Consider the following 20,584-nt stretch of genomic DNA (forward strand, 5'->3'; position numbering starts at 1 on the left):
ATATGCCCCCTAGTTCTCCCTTATAGGATGGTCACCGAGAAAGGAAGTAGCTGTTTAGGAAGGTTGTGAGAGGGGAGATCTGGAGCTAATATATTCAATTTTTTCCAGGTACTCTAATTAAAAACTCCAAAACTTGGGGGTATTAAAGGCTATTCAAAGAACAACTCATTAGTATTTCATATGTTTATTTCTAATATGGTTACCCGAAATCTCACACATACTGGCCAGCTCACCGCAGTGACTAGATCTTGATTGCAAGATATTATTTCGATGCAAAAGATGAGAGTGGTATGGCTGGGGAGAGGGGAAGATACCTTAGGATTGTCGAACACTACCCTCATCTGGACACAAGAGTAGGTGGAGAAAGAAGGGCCCACAAGCATATCAACAATGACCAGGAAGCTTGGTCTATCCCAGACTTCTCAACTAGTGCGCATAAGCTCTCTGGAGCAGAGGTAGTGAGAGCCCCACATTGAGTGTGCACCGCCCTCTTTGCCCAGCTTGAGACTTGTCCCTGTGATGACACTGAATAGAGCTGTGTTCTGTGAGGAAATTTCTGCATCTTAATGTGGGAAGTTAAATGACTAGGAGTAATGAATGCCGTGGGAGGTTTTTCACATCTGATAAATGAGAATTAGGCCACCACTAATGTCCAACTGTAGTCTAGTGTGAGCAGAAGCCAGTACCAGGCTTCAATGTTGTCTGTCTTTAATCTCCGGGCCATACATACCATCTCCTGGTACTCTGAAAATCATAACTTAAGCCCTTCTTCCTGACCAGAGGCATTCGATCTGTCAGGAATGCTATCGAGCTCCTCTATCCTACACTCTATCCTGTGGTACTCTCTGTTCACCAGCAACTTCTCTCTAGAGCCTGGAAACAACGCAAGGGGTGCTTCGAGACAGGCTAGCCAGGCCTAATATAGCCTTATATCCCAGCGGGCCTTTAATGGCCGATAAAGCCCACTACGGAGGGATGTAAGGCCATTGGGACATTACTCCCATAGAGGACAGAACGTTCTAACTAGTAAAACAAGGTCCTCACAGAGCCTCTTGGGCTCCGTGAGGACTTTTGTTCACAGCAACAGCCGTGAACAAAAATTGGAAAAGTTGATGCTCCGGGCTTCTAACAGCCACTAGAAGCCATTGTCTTCAATGGAGCGCTCAGCATTCCAGTGTTCTCATCATTTTTATCTTTTAATATTTAGTACGTTTGGTACCATTGACTTCAGTGCTGTTACTCCTATGCTTGTTTTAGTGTGTGGTGCTTTGAGCTTTTTATAATCGTTTTAGTGTTTTTTTTTACTTTGTAGTTTATCGCACATTGTGTTTTCTTGTTATATTTAATATGTTTATGGTTGATGAGCACTACACAGAAACGAAAAAATGAGTTGATCATCTTTTTGGAAATTGTACAAACAAGAACAATATTCTGCAGTAATATGATGCTCACTTCTGTTTACAAAGATTTCATGACAAATCAATGTCATTACATTTAGAGCTCGACCTCGGTGATAACAAATACAGTAGAAAAAACAAAAACGAATACTAATACTCTCCCCCACAACCCATTGCACCATGACATAGACAGCGAGGACATCCCAGAACATAGGAACACAAGTCTATAGTAGGAGACTTCATGCATCCAACATGGAAAGCAGACCCCCCACCCCCAATCTGCCATTAACAGGACCTTATACATCTATTTTCCTTGTCTTGGTTTCTGTCCTTTGAGCGCCCTGTTGACCCAATTCAAGAGCCTTCGCCCTGGTCATCATAAAAGTAGTCTTTTCTTTTTTGGTCATATGGCCAATGTTTGTCTGCCATATTGCAACATAGTGTGGTCCTTTACCTGCTCATGACAAACCTATTACAAAGCCTTTGATGCCACTGCAAGTTGTCCATGGATCTACTTTCTTTTATTTTCCTGATATAGCCAATTTAGCGGTTGCTAAGAGTTGGCTCAAACATCCTCTGTCATATTTTTAACATATCATTACCACTCATCTCTTATCCCACAGAGGTTTTTCTTGTTAATGAGAATCGCTTCCAAACTAATGCTAATCTTGGGTACTTCCACCAAACATGCATTGCACCCCGGCACTCCTTAATATGTATAATGTTCCTCAAAAGTGCTTTGGTTTTAAGTGTGTATTATCCATGAGGATGAAAGTCCCTGCCAAACTGTGCAGAAGGTGTCCCTCTAGTCATTCCTCTGTCACTCTAAATTCACCAGTAGTTTTTTAATGGTAGCCGTATGATGGCCCCTAATCCCTGGGGACCCCAAACATCAGGATAGATGACTCTAGTTACATCTTAGGTAAGGCCTTGAAGAGAAGTCTCCCACCCTTTTTCTTAACGATGGTCTAACTTTATCCCATCCTACCGACACCTAATGGTAAAGTTTCTAGGAGGCCAAAATGCATCAGTGTGAGCTGTCTATCTGCCGTTGCCTATAAAACAAAGTACATAGGCTTTGGTGTATACATTTCTTATTAAATGTAATGTTCTCGAACTTTAATGCACCACTACAGCTGACGGAACCCTTCACGAACATGTGTGTTTAGGCTCTGCACCTCCCTCTCTGAAGACACACAGCCAGTGCTTAATTTGTAAAAGAATAAGTGCCAGGCAAAAAGTTTTGCTCAGAAGCCAGCGCTATTGAATGTCGGTGCGTGAAATACCAGGGCTGCATAGTCTTCAGACTACCTCATGTCTCTTTAACCCACCACCAGACACTTCCTGCTCCTTTATTTCACTATTGCATGTTTTTTATGTCTCGCTGAGTCAGCGCGCATGCGCTGATCGGAGAGTCTTTCGTAGGTGAGTTTTGAAAGTGCTGCTGGCTAGCGACCAGCTAGCTAGAACGCGCACTGGCACGCACGACGTGCACAGCACATTTTCACATCACGCGCGCATGCGCACAACTCCCGTCACCACTCGCGCATTTCCTATGTCCGCATTTCCTTTTATGTCCGCCCACTCCGGGCTCACAGCAAGCTCTGACCCCTTTAAGCGAGGTTATTTAAATGCAGCCGGGCCCCTGTGTTGTCCTTCCCTCTCCCGCTGCAGCCCTCGGTGATCTGTGCATTCTACTCCATCCAATCCACTACAGCTCTCTTAGCACAGTTCCCATTCTGAAGCCCATCTCCCTTTCCAAACCTGTGGCTAAATGAACCTTGTACTTCAGTATCCCTAATCCCCTGGCGCTCGATCTGTGGAACCTCCGTGGCCACGAGAACTACCGCCCCCTCCCACACAACCCGTAAATTACAGCTTCGACGTTCGCCCCAGGCCCGCGCCCGAACGTTCTACTGCTGTGATTTCCGAGCGCCCATGATCTCACGACTCTCGTCTTGTTTAAACTTGGATCCCAATGTTCTCTTTAGTTTGTAAGTGGTAGAACAGAGGATTGCTTTGCACCCGTGTCCCCAATAGTTGGTGGGGCAACTTGCGTTACACGGCCATTATATTATGACATACTTGGATAGTGCACACATGGAAATTCTAGAAACATGTTGGTTTTTATTCCATTACGCTGAAAAATATGGTTGACGTTGTTTAACAATTTGTTGCCTGTTCCGATATACCCTCTTTAGTTAAGTTGGCGCCTCCCTTTTTGTGGATATGAAATGGTTGAGATGAAAAGTGCACCCTTTGATATGTTTAGTGGCGCATCTGTTAGGTGTGATGGTCAGTCCTTTATGTTAAGAATGTTGCAGAATCCAGGTGTTCTAAAACATGATTTTGATACCCTTGCAATACAAATTCAATAAGTGCGAAGTATACTTCAAATCGCGAAGTAGAACGTGCTTTTAATAATAAGTCCTTATTTGTGCTTGAACCAGCTTTTACTCTAAAACTAAACCTTGGCTATAAGCCCTTGGTGCTGGAGCGGAGTAAGGTCCCTAGAACAGGCCCTACAGATTCGGGTTTCCTATCTACCTTTCTTTACACCCCTGCAGTCATAATGTCCTGCTTTAACGATATATTTATTGCCCTTTTTCGCCCACTATGTGTAATCATCAGAATGGAGAAAGAGTAGACGCAAAACTTCTTCTCAATGACAGATAATTAAGTCAGAAGGGAAATGCCCCATTTCGTTTTGCTGACACTACCAGTTCTGTTGCTCACAAACATAAGTTGTGGTTCGTGTTTTTGACTGGACGGCTACAAACAAGCTCTTCATGACGGAGCAGGAGGGGTGATTTTGGACGGTAATTTTTTCGTCAGGGAATGCAAAGTTGCGGTTTGGAAATGACGCCCTCATGGTTCTTGGCGTGCTTTCTCTATCCGTTTTTCCCCCTTGTTTTTTTTTTTTTTTTTAAAACCTTTATTTGAGCAAGCAAGAAAGTACAAGGATGGGCCTACAACCACACGGGCCGGCCGCTAAAAAGGAGTAGACACATATCATATATGCCCGCAGAGGTAACAGTCAATCAACAATGCAATACTCCACATCATATACAGGACAAAAACAGATTTTACGTATATAAAAGAACAAACACACAAAAAAGGCGAAAGTGTATCACTGAAGGTCAGCTCAAGGGACGCAAGGGGGGGACAGCAACGGAAGTGCAGTAGCAAAATTCTAAGCACTAAGGAGCTCGGGGGGGGGGGGAGGGGCAAGAGGTCAGTAAAAAGGGGGGGGGGGAGCCGGAAACACCAGCTCAGCCCCTATATGAAGGTTCCGAGAACGCTAGCCTAAGGAGACAGGGTAATCTCGATAGTATCCACAAGGGGAGGAGTACAAATGTCGCCACGGTATTCGTTCCATTGACCCCACACCTTCACCCATGCCCTGGGTCTGCCCCTGGCCACATAGACAGTTTTCTCACGGAACATGGACCAATCCATGTTATCCTCCCATTTCGAGAGGTCAGGGGGCCTGGAGGCCCCCCAGAGTTGTGCAATATCTCGCTTCGCAACCATATAGCCCAGGGTGGCCCATCTAGTCTGTGCCACCGAATAGTCAGTGGGCTCCCAAACATTCAAAAGACAGCGACGAGGTTCCGGACGCAAGGACACCCCTGTCACCACAGCCATCAGATCAAGCACAGCCACCCAATAAGCAGCCACCATCGGGCACTCCCAAAGAATATGCAGGAAAGTAGCACGCAAACCACATCCACGCTTACACAATCCATCGGAGGAAAAGCCCATCACCACCAGTCGCGGTCCCGTCACGTACACCCGATGAAGGATCTTCAATTGGACCAGACGGAGACGAGCCGGAATAGCCACCTCCTTTTGGGAGGAGAGGGCCGATTGCCAATCCTCATCATCAAGTTCTAACCCATCGCCCATCCACATTTCCCGAAGTCGGGCCAATAAGTCAGTCCGATTGTTAATCAACTTTTTATAAATCAGGGAGATAGTGCTATCAGGAAGATGTTCGTCAAGGATACGGTCCTCAAGGGGGGAAGAGTCAGGCGGAATCTCACCAGGAGCAAATACCGAAGCCAAAGCGTGCCTGACCTGTAAATAACGAAAGAATTCCCGACCACTCAGGCCATAGTCAGCCTGGAGGGCCTGAAACGGTCGCACAGAACCCTTAGAGTACACATCCCCCACCTTAGAAATCCCAATCAAGTCCCAACGGTCGAAACCCTTGGAAGACCAAAGACCGCCCAGACGTTCTGAAGCATAAAGCGGCGTCGCCAACGTCAAGCGATCCTCCCAGCCCAAGCTCACATTCGCGGCACGCCACACCGTCAAAGCAGTCAATGTAGGTCCCACAAGATGGCGCCCAGCGGAGCGAGAATAGAGCACTCTGTTAAAGTCACCTCCCGGAAGCTGAAGTTTATCCATCTCAAACGCCGGATTACGACCTGGCGAAAACATAGCGTGATTGATAGCGGACAGATGGGAAGCCCAGTAGTACCTCTTAATGTCGGGGAGCGCCATGCCCCCGTCATACCACGGGATGGAAAGTTTCGCGAGAGCAATGCGCGGTCGCCCATCCCAAATAAGCTGCCTCTGAAGGCTCTCAATCTCCCGAAAATAGGTCTTAGGGGTAGGATCATAATAATTCTGGAGAGCGTAGAGAAACCGCGGCAGTGACATCATCTTAAACAGGGCCGCCCGACCCAGGGGAGACAAGGGAAGTTTGCGCCAACGGGCAACGTCCAAACGTAGCCTAAGCAACGGGGGAAGGAGATTACGATCAAAGCGAAGGGACGAGTCCAAGGTAACAAAAACCCCCAAGTATTTGAAGCCATCCCGGGCCACCTGAAGAGGAAGTCTACTCGGCAACGGAGGCAAGATACCAGATAAAACGTATACACAGGACTTAGTCCAGTTGATGACGAGGCCTGAGTTAGCGCCAAAGGACGCAAGAACGTCAAATAAAACAGATAAAGACTTGCGAGGGGAAGTAAGATACAAGAGGATGTCGTCCGCATAAAGCGAGACGCGGTCTTCGAAGTCCGGGGCCCAACGAATCCCTTTAAGGGACGGTTCCCACCGGAGCCAGGCCGCTAACGGTTCAAGAGCGAGCGCAAACAACAGCGGGGATAAGGGGCAACCCTGGCGGGTACCCCTGCCCAAGGAGAAGGGAGCCGACACTCTACCGTTTACTACAACTTGTGCCAGAGGTACCGCGTACAACAACTTAATCCAGCTAATAAACTCGCACCCGAATCCGAATTTCTCAAGAGTCGCCCATAAATAGGGCCACTCCACAGTGTCAAAGGCCATGGAGGCATCCAGGGACGCCAAAATGGCCGGTTCAGTCAAAAGCCCCGCCCTCGCCAGCACGCCGTGAAGGCGTCGTAAATTCAAAGCAGTGTTGCGATGCGGGATAAAGCCAGACTGATCCGGATGGACCAAATCCCCGAGAACCGAAAGGAGACGGGTCGCCAAAAGTTTTGCCAAAACCTTGGGTTCAACATTTAATAGGGATATGGGTCTATATGAGGAACAGAGGTCACGTGGTTTACCCTCTTTGGGGATGACGACGATTGTCGCCAGACGCTGATCATAGGGAAGTATGTTCCGCTCACGAGATTCTAGAAACATGGCGCGAAGATACGGCGCCACCTTATCGGGGCGTAACTTGTACAACTCAATAGGCAAACCGTTCGGGCCCAATGCTTTGCCCGAACGGAGCGAACAGACTGCAGTAGCTATCTCATCATTCGTAAAAGGGGAGTCCAAAGCAATACGGTCCAAGTCGGTGACACAGGGCAAAGTGATATCACGCAGAAGAAGGCGGGAGTCAGCAACATCCCTCACAGACACGGGAGCATATACAACACGGAAATATTCCGCAAAACGATCAACAATGGCAGTCGGATCAATCACATTCTCACCACTCGCAGACTGAATCACGGGCACCACACGATTAACTCTTTCTTTCTTGTCCAACCACGCTAGGAGTTTGCCCGCCTTATCACCCACATCGTACAATCTGCCTTGTTGCTCACGAAACATCACCTTTGCAGCGTCAGTGACCAGAGATTTATATGCAAACTGTTTTAGACCCAGGGCATGGAGTTTCTCAGGCGTGACACCAGACTCCAACTCGTCCTCCAAAGCAGAGATCTCCCCCTCAAGGTCCACCACCTCCCTCCTCCCAGCCTTCTTAGCTTCAACAATCAAGGAAAGGGCCTGTCCACGAATCACAGTTTTAAAGGCTTCCCACAGGGTCACAGCCGAAGAGACCGACCCCTCGTTTTCCAGGAAATATGCATCCATGGACTTGAGCAAGAGGGTACGAGTCTCAGGGGAGGAAAGATACCAAGGGTTAATGGGAGCCACTCGGCCCGCCGCCTCTACCCCAACCTCGAAACGAAGCCAGAGCGGCGAGTGGTCAGAAATACCCCTTGGCAAATGCAAAATCTCACGAACCGCCGACGACTGGGCCGCGGGCATCAGGAAATAATCCAGCCGAGACAGACTGCCATGAGCCCCAGAATGGAAAGTGTATTGGAGCTGAGTAGGATGCAACAGTCGCCAGCAGTCCACAAGGCCAAAGGTATCTAGAAACCCACCCAACCACTGCTGAGCCTGCGGGGTATCCCTAGGGGGATGGCGATCGTGAAGGCCGGAAAGCACCGAATTAAAATCACCGGCCAGGAAGAGAGTACTATCAGGGAGATCTAACAAAACACGGCCCAAATCAGTAAAAGTAGAAGTCTGCAAACCCGGGGGAACATAAACATTGAAGAGAGATAGGGTGCGGCCTTCATATCTACCCACCAAGACAGTGTATCTCCCACGGTCATCTTGAATCACCTCATCAATCGCCAGGGGGAGGGAGGTTCGAACAAGAATACCCACACCCCTAGATCCGGAGGTAAACCCCGAGTGCGCCACAAGGCGGTAGCCCCATCTATTCATTGCATAACAAACATTACCAATCAAATGGGTTTCTTGCATGAAAACAATGTCCGGTGACAAACGTCGTATACATTTCAAGACCACACTGCGCTTAATACGATCTCCCAGGCCGTTAACGTTCCAGGAAACGAATTTCAACCCTCTACCCCCCATCCCATCCGCCCGAGCCAAGACCCCTCGTCCATGAGCTAGACATCAGAAACAGCAGCAAACACAGGAGCAATTCGCCTTGAAAACAACACACAGAAAAGAAAAAACTTCCCAACCCCCCTCCCCCAAACTGAAGAGAAACACCCCCCACCCTGCACCCCTGCAAAAAGCTAAAGAGCCACCCCAACCTGCAGTGTGCCTGTCGCCCAAGAACCCCTATTCTACACAAAGACCCCGGAGGAGGAAAGGTCTCCGTTCCACCCTCCCCCTGACCTCAGCAAGAACAAAAAATAACAAACGAAAGACAAAATAATCACAATGTAGAGGAACGCCGGCCAACACTCCTGAAAATGTATTCAAAATAAGACATGAGAGCCGAACAGTTAGATCTCCACACCACCTTCGGCACCACCAGGGTGAGCGGCGGATTCAGTCTCAGGAGGACGGTCAGGCAAGGAGTCCAGCCAGTCATTAACAGCATCTGGTCGATCAAAGAAAAGGGTACGCTCATTGTATTCGACCCGAAGTCTGGTGGGAAAGAGCATTGCATAGCGTAGGCCCCGATCCCGAAGACGTTTCTTGGCACCACGAAACTCCATACGTTGTCTCTGAACCTGTTGGGAAAAGTCCGGGTAGAAGTTCACCGTAGCATTCTCAAAGGCCACCGGGCCCTTCACCCGCGAGGCCTGCAGGATAGCGTCCCGGTCTCTATAATGAAAAAGCTTCGCTACAATGGGTCTCGGCGGGGCTCCCGGCTTGACTTTGCCCCCTGGAACACGATGTGCGCGTTCCACCGTGAAAAATTTTGTAAGACCAGAAGGGGCAAGATGGTTCAAGACCAGATCCTCAACCAGGAGATCCACCGAGTGGGGTTCAGGGTTCTCCGGTACACCAACCAGGCGAACGTTGCAGCGACGTGCCCTATTTTCAAAATCCTCCAGGCGTCGGGTCATGAAGTCGTTCACCCGACGGAGATTACCGACCTCTGTCTGGAGCTCCGAGACGTCCTTCGTGAGGCTAGACGATTTAATATCCAATGATTGTACCCTCTCATTCGTCTTGCCGAGATCAGCACGAATCAGATTCACCTCAATAGCCACGGTGTCAAGTTTATGGGCCAAGGCCTCGTACTGTAGGCCGATGGATTCCCTCACACCCGAGATGGCGCCCATGATGTCCTGTAGGGAGGGCTCCGCCGACTCTTCCAAAACTCGTTCGAACGCTGTACTGGAACCAGGCAGGGCAGCTCCGGGGGACCCCTTAGAATGGGTATAGCGGTCCATGACATTTGATTGAACTGGAGCTCCGCGCAGAGGTGTTTTCGTCTTGCGCGTCTCTCTGTCCCCTCTGCCCGCCATTTTGAAGATGCGTCACAGGACAAGCCACCAGGGTCGACGGGCCCGACACCCAAAGTACAGGATCAAAAGTACACTAAAAAAGGGGGCACAACTCGGGTAGAGGTCGCCAAGCCAGCAAATAGGTCACATGAAAGCCCAACAGCCGATCTGCCTCCAAGTCTCAGCCGCAGCACGATATTCACACCCGTGGCCCAAGTCGGAACAGAATCGAAACCGAAACTTAGGAAGGGGGGACCCACAAGGCCAGATCTCCTGCCGTTGTTGTTCAATTCCAGGACGGCTACAGAACCGCACCCCGTCCCGGGCGCACCTCAAGGGCGGAGCCCAAAAGTTCAGATCACCATATCTCAGGAATACGAGATCCAAATCAATTTCTGAAAAGTGCCAGGGTAATCAGCCAAACGTCCTCCACACGAATTCTTGCAAGAAATCAGGATTCAGCCAGGATAAAATGCCGGGAGTGGCGAGGGTCCGGAGAGTGCTGTGCTCAAGCGGCCATCTCGGATGCCCGCCAAGCTCCTCCTCCTTTCCCCCTTGTTAATCTCTTCCTTGTACACAGTTTTGGTGAGTTTGTACTGTGAAGCACTTCTTGGCCTGTGCACTGGAGACGGCACCAGTATAATTAACAATCCTGGCAATTGTTCGATCTCCTGTACACGAGCCGGCAGACTAGTGATTTCCTGCTATCTGTCCAGCAAGCAGTGGTAGCCTTCAATTCTCTTGTTTTGGTACTTGTGATGGAGCAAGGTGGAGAAACAAAATGTTGTGTACCCCTTGTGAAATCACACTTTGATAACATGTAATCTGAACTAATGGAGTGGTGCATGAGACTAATCAACCTAGAATAAAAAAGTTGGACATACACATACACGTGGGAATTAATCTCTGCTTATGTTGCAATTATAACTAACTAACTATGTAATTGTGTCGTGTCCTGTACTAATATGCTGCATTGATATAATGGAATGAAGCATAAATGTGCTTTTGTCTATATATTTGTTGCCAGAAAATTGGACCTAAGTGACTAGATTACGCATAAATGTTGCGTATTTGCTAGGTAATTACTAATAGGGAAAACCTTAGTAAGGGGGAGGTAAACAGAAAGGCTATTTTTCTTAAATTAACGTTTATTTGTGTTTGTTTCTATGATAGTTCCCATTCTGACTCAAGAGGCCTGTGACAAAATGGAGTCACTGGTTTACTGTGACAGCAAAAGGCAGAGCGCGTGTGCAGCAGAAGAGATGAGAATGACTGCGGGCTGCTTGGGCCTGTATGGAAGGCGGTTCAAGGCCGCTGTGGCCTGGAAGTTTAGATGGCTGCCAAGTGATGAGAGCAATGGTTCTGACCGTGAGAACTTTACTTGAAGTTGCAAATTAAGGAAACTCGACTAGGCCGGACTATGAAAGACAATGGGGGCATTAAAAAAAACCCTGACAGGAAGAAAATGTATAATGTGATGATGGGGTTATGCTCATCCACCCCCAAACTGACCAATAAGGACCTGACTTTTCTCTAAAAGTTACTCTTTTAGATAGCTAGTGAAAAAGGTATAAAAAGTACTGATTTTACTGAGTAAAAAAACTTCTTGATTTCTACCAGAGATGCTGCTGGATTTGCTGATGTTCCTGTGATGTAAGATTCTTTCTGACTTATAATTTTTCTTTGCAGGAATGGTACTTTAGTGAGGGATTTTAGTTAGGGAGTTAGGAGAATGGACTTTGGTAACTATCTGTCTTTTGCTAATACTTGCGTTCTGAACTTGAAATGTTATCGTTATTCCTGAAATTTTCTAAAATAAATGAAATTAACTGTTTTGAACTAAGCTTTCGTTTGAATGTCATTTGAAGATTAAATAAATAAATAAAGAGAAGAAACGTTTAGACATGTTAAATTTGCTTTAAACAAAAATTAGATAAAGGGAGAATTAAGCTGATCTTGAGTTTTCCTACGCCTAATTTTTTTTACTGGCAGACCCATCGACCATTATGGCGATATGTCTAAATGTATATTTTTTGATGATAAAACCATGGTAAACTCTCTAAAACTGCAGATGTAAATAGTATAAACGTTTAGTTTAAATTTAGACATTTCGCTATGATACAGCAGCTCTCTACTGAAATTCACTAATCCCTAGAGTGTGGTAGAAGATTGTGTGTACGTAGCTCACAGTGATATGGGCCCCAACGGTGAGTGAATATATGTTCTGGTGTTTCAGGGACAAGTGATATGGTTTCAGAAATTATTTTTGGAGTAGCGCTGCATCAGTTTGGACCCCGGTTGATCTTCCAGTCCATGGACATCCTCTGCTAGTGTATCTGAGCATCTGCCACAATCAGCTTTCTTCGACTCTTGTCTTACTGTAACACCCCCTCATTCAGCGCAGGGCACCACATTTTTATTACACTGGAATCCCGTGACCCACAACCCTATCATCCATAGAGTTTTAGTGCCCTTTCTATGAGTCACAGGCTTGCAAACACACTGGTTTAAAACGTGATAATGACCTGAAAAAGCTGCTGGTCGGCCAAGGAGGGTACTAAGTTAAAGGATATTGTTGATGTGCTGACAACAGACTAACGTGTGAAGAAAGTGATTAGGTAAAGGATATGAGATCATACTGGATGATGTGACGTTAGCTGTTCTGCTATAGAATTCTTAATGGCCTTTCTCAGCCTTGGGAAGTCAGTGATTTCTCTATATTTTGAGCAAAGATTTTGCTCTGCTTCTGTTTCATCTAGAAGTGGGATGATATGGCTACTTTTATGTAAATGCGGTAAAAATGCAAACTTTAGCTTCGCTTTTGCTACAGTAAACTGGGGTGAGGGTAAAAATCTAAGACATCCGCAGTGCTTTCAATTTTGCTGGGAATTGTTCAGAGTCCCCCACAGAGTCAGGACCACTTACTAAGGGGTCCATAAATCACTCGCACCTGTGACAGAGCAACGTCACATCTCACGGTCAGGGCTACATGTGTAACACCCTCCCTACAGAGCCAGCGCCTCACATATGGCCGCTGCAGCCTCCTTTATGAACGAGCAAATGGGTCCTTTCATCCAGGGCCGGACTGGGAACCAAAACCGGCCCTGGCAAAGTGCTCAGCCGGACCCCAGGGGGGTAGGTTGGGGGTGCGACCGAGCTCTTGGCCGGAAAGTTTTTCGCCGATTTTTTTACAGCTATGCTGCAAAAACTGCCCTGTAACAAAAACGGCCCCCAGGGGCCTAAAACCGGCCCCCATCTCGGGCAGTGAAATACCAAGGGCTAGATACACAGGCCTGCAAATGTTTCCTCCTTGTGAATGGTCACTCCGGGACCCACACACATTCAGTGAGTGAACCCTTCTGAAGCGCCCACTCTCTGCTCCACAAACTTGGAAAATTGGAACACCATATTTTTATTGATCGCTGTACCCCCATCCAAAAGTTTTCAAATTTATTCTGTTCGTTTGTCACTATTGTTTACTTTGGATTCCGTAATTGGCTTCCCAATTTTCCCTGTGCCTGTAGGCAAAAAGAACAGACAGGCGTGTCATAACATAATCTGACAAAGACAGGCAAACTCACAAGCCTCGTTATTTAATTTTGCTTCTCAGAGCTAGAGGGATATCTCAAAGTGGCAGTTGTTGGGGCTATGGTGGGGAAAGAGTCTTCAGGGGGCACAGCTCAATTTTTCTAGTTAGAGAAAGTACACCCAGACACACATACACACAAACATAACCACGCACTGATACCACTCCCTCCCCCCACCCTTTTAATTCAAATATTCTTTATTCGGCCAAGATAATTCTGCTGGCACAAATTCTACTTAACATTACAAGCAGGGCTTTGAGTGGGATGAAAAAAACTGGGGTCTCTCAAAGGGGCGTGGTCCATGTAATTAAGGGCGTGGCTTAAAAACACATAAGCTAAAACTCTGTGCTCAGCATAGTGTGCCACCCGGCTTGTATTTTGCTGTTTCTGTGATTGCATCCAGATATATGATGCAACCATTAACATCGTTCCTACAACAAGTTCGTCAATGGTTGTTAGTTGCATAAGAGAAATAAGCAGCAACTATAGCTTGTATATAATATTGAGAAACTTCCACTTAAAATCCTGGTGACCTTAGGACAATGTTGCTGTTCCTGAGTTTAAATAAAAAAGAGAAGGGAAATCCAGAGAGCAAATTACACTCTTTTAAGGATTTCCCTTCCCCTACAACACTCAACTGGCATGACATCATGCTGTAACTTCTCCACTAGTGAGAAGTGAGCAGTTTGAGCACGCGCACATCGATCTGCCGGCTGTGACTGCAGTCAGGAAACAAGCATTTGCAATGCAATAGGTCTTCCATTTGCGAAATTTTAAGCTATTGGCATTGTAAAGGAAAATGCCTTTTATTTATATGTTTTCAAAACCAACACATAGATAAAGGTTTGCCATTTACAATGCCAGTAGCTCAAAGTCTCGCAAATGCGAGGCCTATTGCATTGCTGAGCAATAAATATAGAAAAATAACACACAACTAACAAAAAAAAAGATTTCATTTTAAAAACATTACAAAAGACACTAACCACATCACACTACACACATAATTAATAGCATTACAATTGTTTATTAGGGGATGTAAACTTACATATACCACCAACATACACACCGGCAAAACACACTACACACATACATCCCACCAACACACATCATATTACAACTCACCACGACATTCCACACCATGCCACTGCCCTTACGTCACTACACTAAGCACATGTAGCGCGAATAAAGATATCAAAGCACTTTACATAAGTACTAGTTCCATTACAGAAATCTGCCCGGGTGGTGATAATGTGCTGCATGGCTAAACACTTATAAAGTCCCATAGGCGAGACCTATTGGCTATGCCAATGCTTGTTTTCATTCCCCGTTTCTACCTTTCAGGTAGTCTGTATTTGTCTTCCTCCTCTTTCTTTTCCCCCCTTGTGTTATTATTTCATCTCTTGCTCTGGGTCAAAAATCTGATCAGGATAAGTAAGTGCTGGTCTCCAAAAATGAGCGCTAGTGCTCTCTACCTGCAACAGCTGGCTCAAATTAAATACTGCCTACAGCAGAAAGGACAGCCACCACATGCTACCCTGATTGGGACACAGCTGTGAAACCATCCTGAGAGGGGAAGTGTCTGTATTATGCAACTTAAAGGTGGGCGAGCCAACAAGTTACAGACCTGCCAACTCACACGGTACCAGCGTGTGACACATGATATCGGCTCCCTTCACGGGTCACCTGGTGAGGCGCCGATATAACACAGTGGCAGAGAAAACGTGGTGAAACCAACTGTAAACAGTGGATTTTCATCTCGTTTTCAGAGGCTATTAAGTGCCGATGTCCATTAAGTGGGGTGACAGCCCCAGGATATGGGCAACAGCCTCAGCAAGCATTTTGTTTTTTTTGGAGGAGGGGCTGAGGTCAGGGCAGGGGCAAAGGTGCATTTTAGGTACTTCTCGGCTCGAGGCCTCGCCCCCTCTTCACACGGTGAAATCTTTGCTTAAGTTGGCAGGTATAAAGTTAACATGCCAAGTGTCTGACTGGGCTCTAAGCTCTGAAAATGTCTGGTACATAAACTGTGCAGCAAACACCATAAAAAAAAAATTAAGACAACATTTCAAAAAGTGTCCATCACCACCCCGTTTTTGAAATTATTTTGGCCACCATGAGTGTGGAAGGGTATGCTCAGACATGAGTCCCTTGCTCACTGCACCATCAGGATTCAAGCAAGCCGGGCCGAAGACGGCTGTAATGCCAGAAACCGGTCCCCGGAAGCTTGTTTCCTTTCCAGTGAAGAATTGGCTTGGTAGTTTGGTCTGCCCTGTTCCCATGATGCACTGGGCCAGGGACAGACTAATTTGCATATAGCCAGGTTCTGAACTGGGATGGTGCAGTGAGCTAAAAAACGGTGATGGATCAAGCCCTGATCTGTTGACTGGGTAGGAGTGTTCTGATTAACTCAGATACTCTGTCCATCACCACCCCCTTTTTGAAATTATTTTGGTACATAAACTGTGCAGCAAACACCATAAAAAAAAAAATTAAGACAACATTTCAAAAAGTGTATTTCTTTAACATGAAGAAGCGTTATAACTTAGTAAATTAGATTTTAACATTGCATTGAGAGGCATATATTAAAAGTTTTTTAACATGAACTTAACCCCTTAAGTGCGGCGCACATTCAGCGGACGTCGCGTGCACTACCTCGGTAGTGCTGCGCACGTCCGCTGAACCTTCCGCCCCGCCCGCGCATACGTTCCACACCAGCGCGGAACGTTCAGCGCAGCGAAGGTATTACAAATATTCTTGCTCCTCACCTCCCGCCATGACAACAATGCCAATAATAGAGACAAGTCATTTATCATGTGCAGATTTCCCAAGTGAACTACTGGAACCAGAATGAAAAACTGCTGATAATCTGCCTCCCAAACAGCATCTTTAGAGAAATGATGATCAGCCCCTCTTGAGAATGATTGGGATGCTGCTACAATTGCAAGTGAGTTAATCCAGTCTGAGAAAAACCCTCAAGGACAACTTTGCAGGATCAGGAGTAGTTTGGAAAGGGGTGCAAATTTAGGAGGCCCAAGAACAAAGGGGACTCTATGAAGGAAGGAGAGCAAGGCATAAATTGGAGCAAAAAAGACTGTAAAAAGTTAAATACTTAAGCAGTAAAGGCAGGAAGGCAGAAGAATGTTCAGGCAACAAGGACAATCTAGTAGTCAGTAACTCCTACTGCGGAAGTTGCTTGGACAAAACCAGTCAGTGGCTGGGCTGTACCTTTTTACAGGTCTTTCCCGGATTGCTCATTGGTTTTAATTGCTGGCTGTGAAAGTGTGTAGGGCTCCACCAGCGTGACTCCCACTGTAAAAGCAAACCTAGATTGCATGCAGTTGGTGTATCTATGAGCCCCTTGCTGTGTGGGTTCCCACCTCAGATAAAGGCTGTAGTCTCCATTGCAAACTTCCTTGCTACTGAAGACTGCTATTGCCACCTATTCCCAGATTATATGGGTTAGTTTGTATGCACTTCCTGAAATGGGCTGGCGGTAATGGTGGAAGGACCATAGGCGCTGTGTTCAGTCCTAACACCTGATACTAATAAGAAAACACCCACCTGCCACTGGAATCCTGATGCAGATGTCTGCACCCCTTGACCATAATCCTACCTGCCTCCCAATGTTCTGCACATGACTTAGCAGTGAGTGACCCATTGGTGAGGTTGCAGCAGTCCAGCAACAGCCCAAGTGCACCTCCAACACAGCCCGCAGCCAGTGATGCGGTGGCACGTCCCAAGCCGCTCTCCACCTAAGGGAGATGGGCCTGGTGCTACTCATCTGAAGGATACCAAATTTGGAAGTGGCCTGAGGAAGACTGAAGAAAATGTATTGGCATGCTTACAGGTCCCTTGAAGACAGTCTTCAAAAGCAAAACATGTTTCTACTATCTCCTCACTGTACAACCATCATCACATGCATGTAAATGGTTTTCTTTTGAAATGCCTTGGGTCTGCTCTAGAGGTAGCAGCAATCCTTCCGATTGCGGAAGGAAGTGCTATAAATTGGTGACATTTCCTTCGCACTACTGAGAGTATAAAGGAGTATTCAATCGATGGATACAGGAAAAAGTGGGTCTGACACTTCAAACTGTACAGCAAGATCCCACTGCAGTATAAGTGCCCGGTGTGGCATTTAGGGATATTTCAGTTGTGAAACGACAAATGTAATGGATAATTTACTGGATTATATCACTTTCATGGAGGGGAGAATGGAACTTGGGCCTCAAGATTTCCTTGGCACCCTTAGGTGGCTATGTGCTTTACAAAAAAACAATTAGCATAACATAACTTCCTCATGGTCTGAGAGCCCCAGACTCATTAATTGCCCCATAAAGTAATTAAAATTATGGATACGGGATCTTGACTTGAAAATATTCCTCTAACAAACAAATAGATAGATATCCTGCATATGTCTTTTTTCTACCCCATCTTCTGCATACAAATTACCCTGGATGCTTTTTCCTGGAAAGACTGGTCAGCTTATATAAACAGTTGTTTGAAAACTGTTCATTTGACCATTGATAAGCAACATGCTATAACTATACGCATAATGATTGATTCAATATATTGATAACAGATCCATTTCATATCAACCTTTTGTCAGTATTTTGGGATAGCGGTATATTATGACAGCAGAGCAATATCCCAGATTGTTAACATGTAGCCAAAAATGATCAGTCTCTTTGCTGATTAGTTGGGCAACGACAATCCAAGAGTCCAGCTAAAGGATCTGGACAGCTCCACACTGATTCAGATGTGATATTGACTTAGATTGTCATTCCTGCTGAGCCCACATATGCTTTGTAATCAGCTTCTATGTATTTTTTTACATTGAATGAGCAAAGTTGACCAAAAGTAAATTTCACTTGAGGTGTGAACTCCAGTGCTTACTGCATGAACATTGATATGGATTAGTCTGTATCTTAAAGTTTTTAAAAGTAACCATTGTTGAACAAGTCCCATGGGATCCTTGTTACATATTCCACTCCATGGATGGCATCAAATTTGCATTAAATATGTTAACTTTTGCTTCTGTCTAGGAACTTTTCACTAATCGCTTACGTCTAATGCTGTTAATTTGAAGTCACTGCCTCACATGAGGTTCTACTTGGAGAATCTGTCAAAAGATGGAAGGGAAAAGGACTGGTGTGACAGTAGTTAGCTATGCTTAGTCATGTGATCCAGTTGATTTGCTGCACACATTTGTTATGAGAAGGGATTAATTGAATAAAAGCAATGTAGTCTCTGTTGGTAGAAGCATTTTCTTTTTTCCACCCGTAAAATGTGCACCAGATCCATATGGTACATAGATTTGTAAAACAGTGAACACACCAACAAATTTGCGAACTTAAATTGGCCGATTCACATATTTTTCTTTTGAACAGTTATGGAGTTGCCTGGACCTTTTTCAAGATGCATTTGAGAAACTCTTTGCAAATTTTCTTTTGCACTTAAGCATCTCCAAGATGCTGTATGCAGTGTGTGAAATTCAATCTAATATATTAAGCTTTATTAATTAGTCTTCGTTTAACAGAAACCAATTATACAGTACATGAATACTGCAGATACTATATTTGTTCAAGGTTGCTTCTAAGATTACTTACTGATGTGCCCATATATAAACTGCAGACATGAGCTATGGAATTAGGTCTCTAAATTGCAGTGTGCTCTGTGCTAAAATGCTTTCTACAGTGATCTTTTTGTGAATCAGGTCATAGGAAATTCCACGAACCATTTAAAACCTAATTAATGTATGAACATTATGATTAACTATGTACTATTGTATTTGACTGATGATTTGTCCTAGAACAACTTCTCTTGGTCAAGCCTACCACGGCTGGCCTATTCAGGAGTTTATGCGTGCCCTGAAATGTGGAGATGCACAAACTCGTCTCCGATTCTTTCCTCATTTATAGAAGGTAGGAAATTTACTCCTGGCAAAGATAGGAGTAAATCCCTTCCAAGGGCTGGGACCGATTCAGAAAACCCTCAAAAGTTGTGGTAGTGTAGGAGAAGGGATTTCACATTGAGGCCAAAGGCTTCCCATGGCATGCGCATTCCTGGCGAGGAATGCGCATGTGCGGGCTCACGCACATGCACAGTTCCCAGAAGAAGGCCCGATGGAGACGGATAAGCCACCGATAAGGTAAGTTTATTTTAAATGTAATTTAAGGCTTTTTAGTGTTATTTAATACTGCGGGCGGGCAGGAGGCGGGCGAGAGGTGGGTGGGAGGCCAACTTCCGGTATACCTCGAGTGTGGGTCTCCAGGGGACGTGTCTGGGGGCGTGGCTACGAGGCAGGCAAAATAGAATATCAGCATCTTCTTTTCATTTTGGCTAAAAGTTCAGGTACGGGTACAGGGCGTAATTGGTATATTTTGTAGTTTTATATAACATGAACTTGGCCCAAGGGCATTATAGCGTTTTACATGAGAAGCAAAAGTTACACACAAAAGTATACTTTTTTGTTTTTATGGCACACAGAGATTTAAGTGATTTGTCCAGAATCACAGGATGTTGAGCTGACGCTGGGATTTCACCTCCATGTGTCATAAAAATAAAAAAAGTATGCTTTGATTGCTTTCATGTAGAGTTTGTACTTCTCATGTAAAGAACTTGAATGCCCTCCTGACAAGTTTGCGCTATATATAACTAAAATAAAATATCAATTGTGCCTTGGACACACGACACGAGCCAGACGTGGCGAAGGGCGTTAGGCGCTGTGACAGACAATGGTGAGTGTAGTTCAGCGCGCCACCCTTTCACTATAACTGACAGCGAGACAGTTCCAATGTCGGGAGCCAGGGCGAACTGGGAACCACAACCGGCCCTGGCAAAGTGCTCGGCCGTCCCCCCCTCCCCACTCGGGGGGGGGGGGGGTTGGAGGTGCCGTTGGGCTCTTTGCCGGGGCCGGTTTTTCGGCCGATCTTGGTACAGGGCCGATTTTGCAGCCATGGTGCAAAAACGGCCCTGTAACAAAAACCAGCGCCCACCCGTTCGGCGCACCGGGGGATTGCCCGGTGCCAGCTATGGCCAGTCCGGCTCTGTCGTGAGCTCTAGTCATCAAGCCACATCTCCTTATCCCTGACGGGCTGGGCTGTCAGGTAGAGAGTAAGGCTGCATGAGCAATCTGCGCTGGACTACACTGGCCTTTAACTGATGGGCGCCC

Source organism: Lissotriton helveticus, chromosome 9 (assembly GCF_964261635.1).
Source record: "Lissotriton helveticus chromosome 9, aLisHel1.1, whole genome shotgun sequence".
Classification (NCBI taxonomy): domain Eukaryota; kingdom Metazoa; phylum Chordata; class Amphibia; order Caudata; family Salamandridae; genus Lissotriton; species Lissotriton helveticus.